Raw genomic sequence first — 12348 nt, forward strand, 5'->3', positions numbered from 1 at the left:
ACACACACACACACACACACACACACACACACACACACACACACACACACACAGCTTTACTCACCATTGAGCTGCATTTGTCTCTAGAGTGGAATTGTGCGGTTGTTTAAATGAGCACACAAACATTGGTCTATGGTTTAACAGTTAAGAAACTGCTGCAAGGAAGTATGCAAACTCTCATTAAAATGTTTAACTTACTTCACTGCAGTTTATTTGCCTATTAAGTGCGAGAGGTTTAAAAGCAGTACTCTTAAATACACCTTCAAGAACTGAATAGAACCATAGATCAAGTGAGGAGATTTAAACAAATCAAGCAGCACACATAGAGATAATTGAATCATTTTTATTTTGGCCAGTGCACATTCGGGGATCCTCAAAAGAGCACTTGCAGAATTTGTTTGAATTGATTTCATATTTAGCTTTCCAGTCAGGAGAGCTGGATTTAGGCTTATTAGATGCTTTTGTTTTCATATATGATTTATCCTCTCTTTATGCTGGTGATTTATTTGTGTCTGATGATATTGAGTTGATTAAAAAGCAAAGCAAAACAAAACTGTAGGTTTTGTAATTTTATTCCAATGGAAAAGATATTGAGCGAGAAACGCAAGAGGAGGAAGTCTTCTCTTCTATATGTGGGGAGATTATTCATGGACGACAAGAACAGCATGCACTCATTTGTTCAGATCTCTGTTTTGCCCTTCATTTTGTGTAGTCATTTATCTTATCCCATGCACAATGGTCGGAAGAGGCTACTACATTAGAATGACACAGTGTAAATGACTGTTGGGTGTACAGCAATGGTAATTTCAGTCACTAGCTTGAAAACAGGGGTGTTGAACTCACCAAGTGCCCTGGGATGGATCTGGACTGCAGAGCTCCTTGAGGGCCAGATCTGGACTGAGGCACAAGGGAGTCATTGCAGAAGTGGCAGTTCCAGTTCTGGACTACAGCATGCAGTGACAGCAGCTCTGGCTCTGACCTGCAGCATGTGGCAGTGGCTCCATCCACCATCATGTACCCCATGTTGGACATGGAGCTGCCATCCCTGCATGCCCCCTACTGTGGCAGCACCTCAAGCTCATGAGAAGGGACCTCGTGAGATCATCAGGTCCAGCCCCCTGCTCTGGGCAGGAAAAACTGCTGGGGTGAAATAACCCCAGCAAGGTGTGCGTCCAGTCTCCTTTTGAAGATCTCCAGGGTAGGTGCCTGCACCACCCCTGCTGGGAGTCTGTCCCAGAGTCTGGTCACAAGAACCGTGAAGACGTTTTTCTTATATCCAGTCTGAAATCTTCTTCTACGACTGTGACTGTTACTCCTGGTTTTCCCCTGGGGCGCTTTGGTGAATAATTGTTCGCCTAGCCCCTGATGCTCTCCCCTGATATATTTGTACGCTGCCACCAAATCCCCCTGAAGTCTTTTCTTTTTTAGGCTGAACAGTCCCGTATCTGTCAGCCTTTCCTCATATGGCTTGCTCTTCAGGCCTCTAATCTTACAGGTAGCTCTTCTTTGCTTCTCTTGAGCTTCTCCACATCCTTCTTGAAGTGTGGCGCCCAGAACTGGGCGCAGTCCTCCAGCTGTAGCCTCACCAATGCCAAGTACAACAGGAGAATTGCTTCCTTAGTTTTGCTTGAGCTGCATTGGTGGATGCATGCCAGCACATTGTTTGCGCTGTTAACTGTAGCATCACAGTTTGACATCCCTGTTTTAAACTAAGAAATACTAGGAGCATTGGGATAACAAAATCATGTCCACTCACAGGCTAAAAGGGGGGAAGTTTTAAATGTGGTGGATTTCTGCCTCACCTGAACCAGAGCTACCTTGTGTGGAACCCAAACAGTTGTACCAGGTAGTACTTTTGAGTAAAACCAAAAACAGTGCTGTTGAAGCTGTTAAACAAGCAGAGGGACTGCGTGTGCTGAAGGCAGGATGACTGCTTAAGACACAGACTTGCTTAGAGGGCAGCAGGTGGACAAAATGGATAAAAATGGTTGGGAGAGCTTAAATTTATTGTGTGTTTTGTACTGATGGTCAGGAGCCCTGGTGATGTACTAGACCTCATAGCAATAGGCGCTGCACAGACTCCAAACAAAAAGATGATTGTTTCTCTTTTGCACAGTGATGCTTCAGAATGAAAAACTGTGTGGCATCTCTGGCCAGAACAAAGCATCAACCAGTATGCTATCAAACCTAAAGATCTTGCTCAGGTATAGATGTACCTCTCTGGATCTTTTCCCTGTGATTTGTTGACCAGTTGAATCAGCATTGTATGTGCATGCCTTGTTTTGCATCACTGGTTTCCATAACAGTGTTTAAAACAACTTTTCCCTGACACTAGTAATCTACCTGTTTCAGTTGCACATTAGAGCTGGGAGGTTACACGCTTGGCTAAACAAGTGAGTTCTTCAAAGAAAGAGATCTGTTTTCTGGCAGATCCGGACCATCTGACCCAGAAGCAAATCTGCCTCCTTGCTGTTTGTTATCTGGAATTTGGCTTAACCTTGGGGGCATCTACGAGAGCTTCTAGTACTTCATTATTCCAGTACTGTAATTTCCTCTCCCTCCCCTTTTGTTTGAAGTGTGATATCAATTAGCTGTGTTCAATTTATTCTTAAAATCAATCTCCCCTTTACCATAGTTTCGCAGAACTTCTTCATCTTTCATGTATTTATTCTCATAACATGTTTGTGCAATGCTATTACTCCCTATGATGCATGAAGAAACAGAGTAATGGGCAAGATGTAAAAAGGTGCTAAATTCCTCTTTGATTTCAATGGGATTTTAAGCAGGCAAGATTCTTTGGGTAGATGTGATATATTGTATTAGACCAAAAAATAGTTGGCAAAAATGTTCTTTGCAAGCTTTTGGGCACACATGTCCTTCTTCAGACATATGGAGACTGCATAGTCTGCGTTTGTGCCCAAAAGCTCGCAAAAAACATTTCTTTCCAATTATTTAGTTGGTCTAGTAAAAGATACCACATCTGCTCAAAGAATCTTGTCTGCCTGTGTCCTTAGACCAACACGGCTACAACCAACAACCCTGAAAATGGGATTTTAAGCATCTAAGTAGGAGCTAGGCACCTAAACACCTTTCTGGACCTGGCCCCAAGTGGCAGATTTGTGCTTACTCATGGTCAGTCTTAGTTGGACTGGGAAATCAAACCTGGGAATCAACTCCTGCCTACCACTGTGACCATTGGGCTATGCCTCCTCTTGATAGCTCCTGATGAATTAATATCTCAGGCAGAAGTGAAAACTGAGGCCGGCAGTTTTGACCTCTCCTTTTTACTGTGCTGGAAGCCTAGAGATCCTTGTATAACTGGCTATTGATGGATGAGGAGCTTGCAGACAGGTTTGTGAAAAATAGGGGCTTGCCTAGACTCTCACTATTGTTAAGTATTGAAGTTGTCCTCCTTCCAGTGTTTCATCAAAATGAATTTCAGTACATCTGTAATGTGGCTGAGGCTGCCAGAAGGAAACGGTTCCAAGCTCCCACTATATGGTTCAGTTCCAGATATGTAATAGAACACAGCAAAAAGACTGTGCAGGAATATTGTCTATTGCTGACACAGAAATACTGTCTCCAGATGAAGGAAATACAAGATGGCAGCTCCTTTGTTCTTAATAATACAGTATGGCAGGTGCCTCATTCACTGTTTGTTAGATACTGAAAATGTCTTACATAGTAAAAGCATACAACCCAATAAAATCTTTGTTTTAGAGTATCATCCCAGCTAAGGTGATGGTTTGGGGGCCATGCTCCACCCCAACCTTTTAAAGTTTGTTTAAGACCCGATCTTGCAAGATATGGAGCACCCTCAAGTTGTGTTGGTGGGGGTTGCTTATCATAACCCCCCACAAGGTCTGATTCAGAGTTCATTGAAGCAAGTGGAAAGACTCTGCTTGACTTCAGGGGGTGGTTGTAACAGAATTTTTGTAGGAGGTTTGTTTTTTTATATTCACTGTGTTACAGTCTCTTTCTGATACAGCATTATTGGTCCCCCTATCCCTAATGTAGCATCAAGTATCAGGTCTGTAGATGCATAGACAAACCATGTTCTAGGTTTCCTCTCCTGATGACCTGTCTTTCCTATTAAAAACAATGCGCTGTGCCGTTCTGCTGGTTGGGGAGGGTATGTGAACATCATGTGAATATTGAAAACATTAATTTGGGTCAAATTGTCTGCCTCCTCTTCCTCCCACATGTGGATATGAATATAAGGAGGCAGGGTGCCAGACTTGAAATAAAATAACCTGGGTGCTTTCTCCTGGCTCTGTAAATACATGGCTGTGTGAACGAGGTTGAAACAGTGGACACCTGTCTCAGGTTCCCAACTTGTAGAATGGAGATAATGAAAAGGTATAAGGTGCTTGAAGAGCAATGGATAAGTGATCTAAGTCTTGTTAAGTGGGGCATAAGCATGTGGTAAGAACTGCTCTTTTTCTGGCCATTTAAACAAAGGGTTGCACTGTATAACGAGAGCAATCGAGAACTCTCACACAGTCTGCAATTTTAATGGCAGAGGCAGTAGGCAAAGGCTGGAGAGGCCGGCCTGCACAAACTGATCAGTATCTATCCTGAAGGCAGCGAGATAACTCCATGATTATGATTTGACAGAACTTCCAGTGCCAGTTTGGTATGGATGCAGCCGTACACTTCCTTTCTTGCCAAAAGAGGGCCATTACAATGATGCTTTAGGGATTTTGAAAGAGCCCTAAAGGAGTGCAGGCCCAGAGTTTTCAAAGGTAGTTACACACCCAAAGATACAGATAGGCACTTGCTTAGAAGCTCTCAAAAATCCCTGACCCCTATCTCTATCTGCATCTATGGTCATGTTTTGAAATCCAGATGCAGTTACCATATCCACTGACTTTCAATGGAGTATAGACACTTAACTCAGTCTCCTTTTGAAAATGCCAGCTTTATTGCATGTCTTTTGATTAACCTTCCTTAGTTATTATGGCATTATATATTATTCATCTGAGACGAGCACCTCAAGGCTCCAGCTGAGGATCAGAACTCCATTGTGCTAGGCAATCTACACACGCATCCAAAAGTCAGTCCCTGCCTGAGGGAGCTCATTATGACTCATGCTAACAATTCATAAGCCACATCTGGTATTTCAAAATATTACCATGATTACCTAAGTGCAATGTAAATGGGACGTAATCTGGTTCAAAGAATGATTGTTTGACAAGTTAAATTGGATGGCTCTAGATCTTTTATTCTTGTGACACTCCTGGGTCCATGATTCAGGACCTCACAGCTTCCATGTGGCTTACTAGACACATAGACAATAATATCATGATCATTCTGGAAGTTCAGTCATGCATGTGAGCCAGAAGAGCCGCTTTCACAGCGGGAACATGTTCTTATAGAACAATTGGCACAGCAGGATCATCATCATCAGACTTCACTCTATGCCAGTCCTCTGAATTCCTCACAGCAGCAGCTCTGCTACTATGGAGTTCAAAATTAGAAATATTATTCCATAAGTTACTCTTATTTCAACCCAGATACATAATGAGCAGTTTTTTGGGGGGGTTTTTTTGTTGCAATGGGGCATATAAAATATACCACTTGAACAGATAGGTGATCTCCGAATACCGGGAGAAGAGAGGTGAAGAACCTCATATTTCAAGACTGTCATTAATAGAGAGGACCAATACTCATTTTGTAGGTGGCAAGTTTTCCCCATTGCGCCAGAGGCATGATGACTAGCTGCAAGATGTTGCAGGGAGTCACCTGAACAGGAATGTTCAAAGAACACACCATAAAGAGGAATCGCAGTGGTAAAAAGGGCCATGGTATGAGTTAAGAGAGTGATGACTTACGTGTAGTTTATTAAGACAGTTTATGGCATTTACTCTCAGTTTCACAGCTGCTTAAACCCTGTGGCCTTGATTGTTACGAAGACCTAGACAGCCCACATTAAATAAGTATTGTAGAATCATTACAAGTATTGTTCATGTATATAACTTTGCAGATCCCGAGTGATGGGCTGTTAATAGATTCAGGGATCTTTCTGCAAAATTGGGGTTTAGACCTGGTCTTGGACAACAACATGCTTAACTACATTCTGGCTTATAAGTGTCAGATTCCAATACTTCTGCCTATATTGAGTCTATTCACAAAGGACCTTGCTCTACAAATTGACCCATGCATTTCAGTGATGTATCACTGTGACCAGCACAACTGGATGCTAAAGCATCCTCTGTAGTTTCAGTTGATCATTGTATTCTTAACTTTTTGGCCTATGTTGGCATTCTGGCCTATGTCCGGCTCAAGGGAACACCTCCCTTTGGAGCATTGGTGGTTCAGTGGTAAAATTCCTTTGGATTTTGAAATATCTTGAATTTGTTAACAAAATCTACACTTTGGACCTCTCTTTTTTTGAGTGAGTCCATTTTAAACATGCTCCGGCTTTAAAACTTGGGGGACCAGCAAGTTGGTTTCATGCCTTGATGTTGTTTGTTAAGATAACTCAACTGTCCATTTTAAATGTTCATGTAGTCTAGAAATGGTGCCTTTAGAGAGCTCTCCTTTCCCCAGGACAAAATACAACGAGACTGCTGTTTTAAACTTCTGATTGTGTTGCTTGTTGTCTTGATGCTTTTCCTCTGCCAGTCTTCCTAGGATGAAGTTCAGCAACCACAGCTTACAAATTTAATTGATCATTAGAAGGTCCCTGAGGATATGTCAGTTGCTGTAGTTTAACAAAATGTCAGTTGTGGAATAGACAGTCATTAGAAAGAATATAGTGAGTCATTAATCTTGATCAGCAATACTGCCTGAAAAGGTGTAGAGGTTTGGAGAGCGTCTTTTGCAGCCGGTTTATGATTTGATTCTAGCCTCTTCCATTCCTGAAAGCTGAAAAATATTTGCTTCGTTTTTTTTTCCAGGGACTAGGGGGAGTTGGTGGAATAGGTGTGTGTGTGTGTGTGTGTGTGTGTGTGTGTGTGTGTGTAAATTGTTAAGTGTCAGGCTCTTAATCTGTTAAATTTAGCCAGGGAATCCATCCATTAATTTACAGTAGTGAGCTATCCTGTAAAAATAACGCATTATATTTTTATTTTTATTTCTTCTCCTCCTTGGGTATCATAAGCTTAAAAAAAATCAGCCTGGTGCACAGTCTTAGATGCAGAACTCACAATTGTATTAACGAGAACCCAGTGCTGAAGTTGACATCTGCTGCTCCAGAGATGTGCCCTCTTTCTGTCAATGCACTGTTTTAATGAAACGGCACACATGAGAATTGCAGTCCAGCATGCATCATTTTTCTATAACATTTTTAGGGCAAATTTAATACCAGGATGATTTGGGTTGAAGAATCTGCAAAATGAACCTTTCACATGGAGTGTATCTCCTTAAGCAGCTATAAATCAGTACAAATGGAACAGTAGGTCATGTAGCATCATAAACAGCTCCATTTCCCTGATGCAGAAGCTAAGCAGAAGTGACAATAATTACCCTTAACCTTTTATCAAAGGAGTTTGGGAATCTGTTTTTTTTTAACAGCTCTCTAATTTTTTTCCCTGTGAGTAGCTTTGGAAATATATTAAGCCAATGCACCCAATTTAACTGATTAAATAATTGCTCTCTAACACTGAATTTTGTCTGAAGAAAGGTGTGCCTGGTTACCCAGTTGGGAGGCTGATCCCATGTACTGTATATAAAATAGCTAAAAGCTTCTGAAATGTTTCTATTAAAAGGACTCATTCTAGCTTTAAAAATATGCTTTCTCTTTCCAGATATGTGCTCCTTGTTTGGTTTTCTTTCTAAACATGGCCAATCATGAAAGGTAAATTTAACAGTCATTTCAATTATTCTAAATGTATTCACCTTCCTTTTGGACACATTAATAGGACCAACAATTTAGGCATATGTTAATACTGACTTGTTGCTGGTGTCACTCTCTTGGCTTGAGGTAGGTGGCTGGGAATTGGGACACATGGCTTTCAGTTTTTACTTTGTCCTCGGTCTGACTGTGTGATATGGAACAATTTTAAAGGGTGAGATGGAATCTAGCTTTCCAATGGTGACTAGGGTGAGGAAAAGGCATGAAGAAAACGTCCCTGTCTGCAAGTCAAATGGCACTCATCTTCATCAGGGATTAGTGAGGACTGAATTCAGGACCTCCAGTGGTAAAAGCCTCTTCCATTTCAGCTAGAGAATCAGCAAGAATAGTAGGTTCATAACTTCTTTTGTGGGCACAAGCACTAGAGGAGGATATACAACATGTGTTAAGTCAGTGTGTTATTCAGACAAAGGGCGTGAAAGAACCAGGCAAGTCTATTTTGGATTGTGGTGATAAACTCCCTGAAGTAGTTGGAATGATGGCAGGAACAGCACGTGGGGTGAACACTTACATAGGACATCAGCAGACAGAGTTCTTGGGGTAGATGTGATATCTTTTATTAGATCAACTAAGTAGTTGGAAAATTTGTTTTTTGCAAGCTTTTGGGCACAAACACCCTTCTTCAGGCATAGGGAGAGCCTGATGGTGTGTTGTGTTCTCCTGGATGGAACAGAAGCCAGCATGCAAAATGCAGGTCTGTTAAAATGCAGATGTGTGGCAGTGAGGATCAGAGCCCATGGAAGCCAATAAGTATGAGATGGGCGGGGGAGTGGGAAATGTTGACCTGCTGATAGAAAATAGCTGGTAAAAAGCAGATCAGTTACCTGGGGTTATCAGATGGCAGACAGGTTATAACGTGCCATAAATCCAATGTCTGTATTTAGTGCATAATTTTTTGTATCCAGTAGATTTATGAAGTGAAGTTTGTAGGCTGGTCTACAAAAGGTGTTTTGTAAATTCCCTTTGAGGATTACAACTTGGAGATTGGAGAGAGAGTGGTTGTCTTGTGAGAAGTGTGTACCCACAGGGAATTGGGTATTTTTGTCTTTGATGATTTTTGGCATTTAGTGCATTTAGTGGATGAGAGATATTTTACAAGAAATGTAAAACCTGCCAACATATTTCCACCACTCCCACAATAACTACACCCCACAACAGAACCATCACCACTCCTAGATCTTAAACCTGCACATGCAGAAATGTAATATATCTCACCAAGTGCACCAGTTTCCCTGATGAAAAATAGGTAGGAGAAACCAAACAACTGTGCACCAGAATGAACACACACCAAAAACCTATCAAAGACAAAAATACCCAATTACCTGTGGGTGCATATTACTTACAAGACAACCACTCTCTCTCCAATCTCTCAGTTCTAATCCTCAAAGGGATTTTAGAAAACACCTTTCACAGACAAACCTATGAACTTCACTTCATAAATCTACTGGATACAAAAAATCATGGACTAAATATAGACATTGGATTCATGGCACATTGTAACCTGCCTGCCATCCAATAACCCCAGGTAACCTGTCTGCATTTTACCAGCTACATTCTGTTACCAGGTCAATATTCCCCAATTCCCCACCACTCCCCACCTGTCTAACACCTATAGTCTCCCATGGTTTTTGATCCTCACTGCCACATATCTGCATTTTAATAGACCTGTATGTTGCATATTGGCTTCTGTTCCATCCAGGGGAACCCAAAACAAGGGCAGACTCTCCCTATGCCTGAAGAAGGGTGTTTGTGCCCAAAAGCTTGCAAAGAACAAATTTGACAATTATTTAGTTGTTCTAATAAAAGATATAACATTTACCCAAAGAACCTTGTCTGCCTATGTCTGTACAGCAACATGGCTACAACCAACACCCCCGATTCATAGAATGTGTGAGACTTAATTTGTTGCTGTATCAGTGTTCAGAATTATTTACCTCTTCACAGTCAGGCACCAGATCGTCAGCTGGTGAAAACTGTCTTGGCTCCATTACTTTAGTGCAACTCTGCTGATTTACACCCATTGATAACATAGCCATTTATTTCTGAGATGAGCTTTACAGACTTGAAATGTGTATAATTTCTGCCAGTGCTGTTCTCTTAGTTTTCATCAGCGATAGCTGATTTTGCTTTGAAAAGAGAAAACTTTGCCATATTGTACAAGACAAAAGGGAAAGACCTATGCAAGATCATTATGGTGAATTAATTAATGAATAATATTCCTTTCCCCCCCCCATACTATCCATTAACAAAGACAGCTTTTTATTAATGTATTTGGAATTTTTGCATGAGCACTTTATGCAAATGTATTTTAGACTATGCCTGGTTTGGAAATTGTTTGCTTTATCCCTCCACCTTACATACCCACGATTTGATACTGACATTCAACTTTTATAGTGTCTTTCATCCAGTCACATCAAAACACTTCTAGAGCATGAATTGAGTCTCACATCATGCCTGTAATCCCTGGAACATGAAAGTCAAGGCTCATACTTCCAAGGAACCCCGCTCTTATTCATATACCCCCAGAAAGGCCAAATTTTCAAAAGATCCCAGCATCTGCTCAGCATGCAAGCTATCCTGTTTTTCTGGCCATTTATTTTGGTGCCTGAAAAGAAGTTGAGCCATTATAAAAATCTCTCTCTAAGGACTTGTACCTCCTTTTTCTCCTTTAAGTCTCAAAAAAGAAATGCAGAGATGGAGAGAGAGCCAAAGAATCTTTTTACACTTTCCCATGCTCTAACTTAAGTGTAACATTTGTTTGAAGCCCAGGTTGCACTACATGGTGTCTGGTAATGTCTGGCTGTAAATGGATATCTCATTGGACATTTTGTTTGGGCCTGATTATCCTGACACAGTCATTTACGCACATTGCTCTTCTGAGCTGCATTTGCTGCTCCTTTGCCAGTAGGTGCTCAATAAAAGCACAGCTGGGCCAGCTTGTCTCAGGAATGACCGACAATAACTTTACAGATTCATGCAGCCATGTCCTGGGATAAAGAGTTAGTACATTCAATCCCCCATACTTCAGAAGGACTTAAATTGGGACAGTGGACTTGTAAGTCTGTAGGAACTTGGAATAGAAGGCTTTCTCCCAGGACAAACATGGTGTTGATTTACAGCCCGTTGCTGACAGAAGCGAGGTACAGAAGTTACACTTATTGCACAGCAGGTGCACAGAAAGCACTACACATAGAGTGCTGTAAAAATGGCAGATCCCACTCTAAGCAAACCCTGGCTGGATGTGGTACCAGACTTCAGCACTTAAGGTTAGTAATGAACATCCACATGGACGGTGATGGAACATCCGAACCACATCCCATCACAACTCATGGTAGGTCGCATTCTGCTGACATCCCATGGAGCATTGTGGCACCCTTCTCACCCCCCTCATGGAGTGGTGATCTAGCCTAGGGCAGAGCTCATGTTGTCTGCCTGAGTGCCAGGTCAGCCCCACCTCTGGGCTGTCGCTGAGAAGAGTCAGCCAAGCCCCTGTTTCCAACCCCCTTGTCCCTGTTCCCCCCAGCCAGCTATATGCCACTGTCTGGTATTATCGCTCAGTGCATGGATTCCCTCTGCCTCATCCAGGCATGTGTAAAGATAGCAGCTCTTGATTAAGTGCTGTGCTATTTGCTGGACTCTGCATTCGCACAAGGGGCTGTTCAAGATGTTCATCTTGTACAGTGTTGTTTTGAAGCATCTGTATCCAGATCTCAGTCTGTTCCGCTTGATCCATACTTCTCTGTTAAGGTTGTTCCCAGTGGGGGACTCATTTGGTGATGGTATAAAATGCTGTAGGAATAGATTTTGGACCAAATTACTCTGAGCAATCGTTTAATTTCTATTCACCCCACCCCTTATCTAAACTTAGCTCAACACACAAGGTATACCATAAGCCTGCAGGGCTCTCCACGGGCCCAGAAACCTGGCACCAGGGGATTGGTTAGGGTCTGTCTTCTTATGTCACTTGGTCTAATGTCCAAGAGTGAAGGGAATGCAGATGTGTGTGTGCAAGTTGTGCAGCCTGTTGTGAGTCTCCTCACATTGTTAAGTACCACATTGAGCTTTTTAGCATGATAACTTCTGGACCATACAGGAGCACAGTAATCTGCTGGGGCATATTGCAAGTCTGGTTGTTCTGAGCACTTTGAGGTTAGCACCCCATGTTGTCCTGGATAAATATCTTAAGGCAGCTACCTGTCCTGATCATGTGAATGTGGCATTTATAGGTGAGGGAACAGTCTAATGTGACTCCTTGGTAAGCTGGGGTATGCTCATGGGGAAGGATATAGTTGCCTACTCTGATATTCAGTGTGCTCTTGTCTCAATCATTGTTCATGGGGAAGACTGATGACACTGAGTTTTTGATGCTCCTCACTGACCTTGTGCCTTTCAAATACACCCCCCCCACAACCCCCATGCCACTGTCCTGAAACAAAGCAGAGGTGCCAGCCTCGGTCCCCCCCTATTGTTGTTGAGCTCTTATCAATCTG

Source organism: Gavialis gangeticus, unplaced genomic scaffold (assembly GCF_001723915.1).
Source record: "Gavialis gangeticus isolate Ggan-Ray unplaced genomic scaffold, GavGan_comp1, whole genome shotgun sequence".
Classification (NCBI taxonomy): domain Eukaryota; kingdom Metazoa; phylum Chordata; order Crocodylia; family Gavialidae; genus Gavialis; species Gavialis gangeticus.